This window comes from Gekko japonicus, unplaced genomic scaffold, assembly GCF_001447785.1.
Source record: "Gekko japonicus isolate JY-2015 unplaced genomic scaffold, Gekko_japonicus_V1.1 scaffold34, whole genome shotgun sequence".
NCBI classification, from domain to species: Eukaryota; Metazoa; Chordata; class Lepidosauria; order Squamata; family Gekkonidae; genus Gekko; species Gekko japonicus.
In genome coordinates, this window is record NW_015173673.1 from 2,630,744 (window position 1) to 2,636,743 (window position 6,000).

Sequence of the window (6,000 nt, forward strand, 5' to 3'; positions counted from 1 at the left end):
GTGTGGTTGAAAGGATGGGGGGAAATGGGATTGATGATCCAGAGTTGGCTTTCCCTTAGCCACAGAACTTTTCTGCATTGTCAGCCTCGTCAGCTGAACACATACAATGAAGATGTTGATGGTTATGCTGATGCAGATGTTGCTGCTACTGCAAGGGATCCAGCCTGTTTTATTACCCCTACCCCCACTGCATTGGAGTCTGAAGGAACAGCCAAAGGAGCACTATGTACAGGACCGCATCTATTTCTGCTTTGTTTTCTAACCCTAACCCTAGCCCCACCCCATTGATGACTATGACAACAATGACAACAACAACAAAAAAGGGCAAATGCATTTTTTTACATTTCTTGATAATTTCCAAAGCAATGTATCATTGCTTTATTTAGACTGATGCCAATATAACAGTTGTATGGGTCTCAGCCAGGCTCCTGTGTTTTTTTTCTGACTGAGAGTTTGAGATCTTTCTATGAAACATTTGTACTTAACATGAAAATATGATTTGACCATCGGGGGGCAATTTTTCAAGCAAGTACACAATTAACTATCTGGCCAGAGCTGCTGAAATGTTTCTCTTTGTGTTTAATAAACATTTCAAAACAAAGACTAAAACATCACCTAAAGGAGGTGTCACATTTAAATCATATTCTGTAAGATTTTACATCTAATTGTATTACTACACATTATAGTTTTAACATAACGTCTTAAGCATGAAACAGCAAGGTCAGATGAATGAATAGTTGTGGCTGATTATTCTCTAGCAGAAATTCTAGGGTGAACTATGGCTTTACAATACAAAGTGAGAATTGTTGCATCTATTACAATTTCTTATATATAGGTTAATCAGGCTTAACAGCCATCAGTTACAGTACCAAACTGTTGACATCTGCCAAGCCATCTAACTCCAGTTGCAGAAAAAAATGTGGTGACAGCATTTATACAAAAAGAATTGTGCCATGTATACAAGTCAATCATAATTTTGGGCCTAACTTCTTTTCCATTAATGACAATTTCAACTAAGCGCAACCCCTTTGAAGCAACTGATGTTATACAGAGTCAAAATGAAGTGAAATTGGCACAATTAAAATGATATAGCTGGAAATAATTTCCAGTACAGTATGTGTGTATGTATACACACACACACAGGGACACTATAGGATCTTTTTTTCAGCAGAAAATTGGACTGGCCCCTGAGAAGGTAGTAACTACACAATGAAACAATGTGACTTCTACAGTGTTTTATAGAGATTACAATCCAAGTAGAAAACAGTCCCATACACATTAGGGCTGCAAAGATAGGAAGATTCAGCTTATTGAAGCAATCATGGGGGGAGATAAAATGTGGGGGCAACCTGAGCCCAGGTAAGGAGTTAATTCCTATTTCTCCCACAGTGAATCACTAGCCACAAACTTGTAGGCCTGCAGTGGTATAAAGGGAGGATGGTTTGGTTGCTGACTGTATGACAAGTTACTCAGCCAGTTTCAGACTTGGGCAATACAATGTGAGGATGACAATTTCACCCACATTCCATGAGACAGTTTTGGACTGGATGCACAGCATGCTACACAGTGAGCCCTGAACCTGAGAATTGTAGCATTATTGATTGATAGGCGAAGATTTCAGAGCTGACTATGAAACCAGCTCCCCAACCTGGGCAGTATAATAGAAGAGTTTACACCCACTGTGCTATGTGGAAGAATTCTTTTTTCCTCCTTGTTGAAAGGGGAGAAATTCATCCTGTTGGGCTAATTCCCCCTCTGTGGTATCTGTTGAACTGTTGGGGCTTTTAAGAATTCCTAATATCCTGTTCTGGATTTTTTAATACCTAGGCAGCCCCTGTCTGACTGGATAGCCCAATCTCAGAAGCTAAGCAAAGTCAGCTCTGGTTGGTATTTGGATGGGAGACTACCAAGGATTACCAAGGGTACTACACAGAGACAGGCAATGGCAAACCACTTCTGAATGTCTCTTGCCTTGAAAACCTTACATAGTCACCATAAGTCAGCTGCGACTTGACAAGCAAAAAAGGGGGTGGAGCTCCCAAGGATGTATATTATCTTCCTTGGCTATGGGTTACCTGATTTTGTTGTTTGGGGAATTAGCCATGGGGGTAAGCCACTTTACAGGGGTCATTTTGTAGAAAAAGAGCTAGGGGAACTCATTAGCATAACTCATTAGCATATGCCACACCCCCTGACATCAGGGGCCCGGCGGTGGACCTGCAAGGCCGGCGGAAGTGCGAGGAAGCCCCGCCAAGGCCCTCCCTGGCCCCAGGCAGGCAGGGGTGGGGAGAGGCGGGGAGGAAGCAACTTACCCTCCCTCTTCTCCTGCCTCCTCCTGGCTGAATGAGGGCTGGAAGCGGGGCGGCCAGAAGCAGGGGGCGGGGCTTCATCATGTGCCCCGCCCCCTGCACCTCACCTGGGGGAACTGCGTTCCCCCGCGTTCCCCCCCGAAATGACCTCTGCCACTTTACTATTAGATATCACAAACCACCCTTACTGATGTCACTATGAAATGTTTTTATGAGGATGTTTTCAGTCCAATATCCTGAACGGTGGAAAAGAGCAAGACAGATTCCAATAGCACCTTAAAGACTAACAAAATTTGTGGCAAATTTTGTGCGTCACTGCTCAGTTCTTCAGACTCACAAAAGCTGATACCCAGCTCATACCCTACTGAACTCTGTCTTGCTCTTTTCTACTGCTACAGACAGACTAAAACTGCTACCTATCTTGATTTATATTCTGAATGGTGGTTACTGGGAACAATGGTTACAGTCTATCAAATTTTATGTTATCTTGGGAGTCACATAAGAGAAGATCTTGGAGGACTGTGCTGTATACATCTGGGACACATATTGTGGCAAAATATGATCTGAATGCATGTGACAAAGTGACAAAGCAACTTTGCTGAAGCTGAGGTCTGGGTCTGGTTAGTGCCTGAATGTGAGCTCTCCTGAGAACTCAGGCGCATGACCTTCAGTTCCATGAAAGAAAGGCAGAAAATAAATTGCATACTGTCAGAAGCTGCAATTAAATAAGTGGGAACAGTCTCTGTCCATCTTATTTCATCTCAGTTTGTGACAGTGTACATTTCAATGAAATACTTTCCTTGTACTCTTATATAAATCCCCCACTGCTCAAGTTTGAATGGAGACTGCTAAAGTGAGCTAAAGTGAGCCGCAGCAAAGTTGGGACGGCGCGGCGGGATCTCACGGATCCCCCGAGCCGCGTCGCAACGCTCCCCGGCACGATCAGATGCCGGGGAGAACGCGACGGTGGGAAGGGGAGCCTGGCGAACTGCGCATGCTCACACATGCGCAGTTCAACCAGGAGCCGGGGATGCGCCGGCGCAAGGACGCGCCGGCGATCCCACAGCCAGCATTGCTGCGGCCCTTCAGAAAGAACCACCTCGGGAGGTGGTTCTTTTTTGGCGCGGAGCAACGCTGGAAGGGACGGAACCGGGACGGATCCGGCATGCTCCCCAGATGTTGAGGTGGGATCGCGCCGGTTTGCTCCGCCCCCGTTCCGTCCCGCTCCCGGCCCAAATGGGCTCGTATGAACAGGGCCTATGTTAGTCTTTAGTGTAATGAAGAAACAAAAGAACCTACCATTTCAAGAATAGAAAGTTAACAAATTGCTATAGGCATGTATTGGATCCATTATCACCTGTTACTTAAAAGAGTTCTTGGCATTAACAGTAACCCCCACCATCAATATCCTTTATGATACAGAAAAATTTCCCTTTACTGCTAACAGTAATCATGACACCCTTTAGGGCCACAAGGCTATAACATAATTCCCATTCTATGCAATTCTTAAAGGAAAAGAATCTCTTAGCTAACTCATAGTTTTATTTATTTATTTATTTATTTATTACATTCAGTTTATATACCGCTCAGACCCGAAGGTCTCAGAGCAGTTTACAGATACGTTGCAAGTGCAAGTTCCCTGGCCCACTGCTCCCTACCCTGTTCTTTCCTGCCAATACTGTACAACTTCATCTGTTCCTGTCCCCTGTGACATTTTGCCTCAATTCCACTTTCTTTCTTCATTTAATTCCATAGGGATACCAGCCTCCAGATGAGACCTAGGGATTCCCCCAGAAGTACAGCTCATCTCTAGACTACAGAGATCAGTTCCTCTGGAGAAAATGGATGCTTTGGAGGATGGACTCTATAGCATTGTACTTCACCGAGGTCCCCATCCTCCGTAGGCTCCACTTTCAAATATCCAGGAGTTTCCCAACTTGGCTCTGGCAACTCTATACACCATCCCCTACCAGTAGCCAGGGGAGACCTGGTAATTCTAATCACCACCCATGGTTTCATCAGTTTTTTTCTGCCCGCCATCTATTTTGTCCCACTTCCTTAACCTGCCTCTAGAGATTCTCCTCATCTCTCCCCAGAACACACAGGTGTTTTGCTCCAAAAATGTATGTCATATTACACAAGTTAGTCTTTAATGTGCCACCACTTTTTGTCTATTTGCTGCTACAAATAACATAGCAATTATTTGGGAAATTTCTGTCGGAGGAAACTTATCAAATACCACATTTATCACTTGATCATTTAGCTCCTCAATTATATACCTTTAGGAGTTTGCTAGAGATATACAATTGGCTCCTAAACCTCTTGTAGCACTAACGGATAAAGAGGTCTCAAACCCTGTAAATATGACAAGATTTCAAGATATCATGGTTGAGTAATATCTCACTGAAATACACATGGAGATGCTATGCTTATAACTTCAGTTACCCAGAGCTTCCACATCAACAAGCATGTTCTATTCCTTTACCAATAGATACTACTGTGTTTTACAATGCTATTTCTATGTCAAAAATGCCTCTACTGCAGACAAGTTTGATGACTTCAAAGTATCTGGATGAATGAGGTTACACTGTGCCTTCCTTCGAAATGTATATAAAAAAGGGGGAATTCAGCAAGCCAAGGAACAAAGAGTTTACATTATAATTCTGCTCAAAATCCAAGATAATGTAGAGTTTGAAACAGAATGATTTAACCTATGTTCTCACTGATCTCAGCAATCATAGACTGCAGGAACAGATCCTTACAAGCAAAGCATAATTCTGGCCCCGGTCACACGGGCAGGAAACTGCGGGGGGGAAGCGTGGCTATTTGCCCCGGGGCAAACTAACACGCAGTAAAGCGATCAAACCTCCTGTGGAGGTTCTGTGGAGGTACCGTGGAGCTTCCGTGGTTACGGAGAGGCGTCGATCACAACACACGCCTGCGCGCAACAAAGAAGCGCGCGGCGCGGCGAACTGGTTTTCTTTTTTTGTGTACACTACGAATGCGCATGGGTGCGTGTGCGCAACCACGGAGACTTGGGGAAAAAACCTTCTTCGCAAGGGGACATGGGCGGGCGCCAGATGCCACCGGAAACGTGATCAGACGCCCGCCCTTGCCCCGCAGTTTCCGGAAACTAGTACCTCCGAGGTACTAGTTTTTTGCTGCGCGTTTTCGGGAGGAAGCCTCCGTTGTGCCACGGAAGCGCTACGCTCCCCAGATGTGCTGGTGAGATCGTGCCCGGAAACTCCGCCTGTCTTCCGTATCTCTTGCGTGGCTAATGCTGCGTGTGACCGCAGCCTATGTTATGTTTAGCCTTATCCCATTGAACAAAGGGGTTAATCCTGACAAAATCTGAGCATCTACACTTCCCTTCATACTAGAATAAGATTGACCCTGCACATCTTTCAAGATTCACCCTTAAACTTTATTTCCTCTATCAGGTATAAATTATTTATTTGATATGATTAAGAATTTTGCAAGTAAAACTTCTTTCCCATTGCTTGGAGCTATTAATAGAACACTCAAAGGTGCAAGTCATTCAAGAGGCAAATTCCTCTTCCACATTTTCCTCCTCCCTGAACCTTGATAATATTACCACCTTTCTTAAATGCATTACCAGGCATACGTATTTAGCAGGTCCCACAGTTTTAGACCCAGTTTTAATAAATCTACTGAAATCATGATGGCCGAA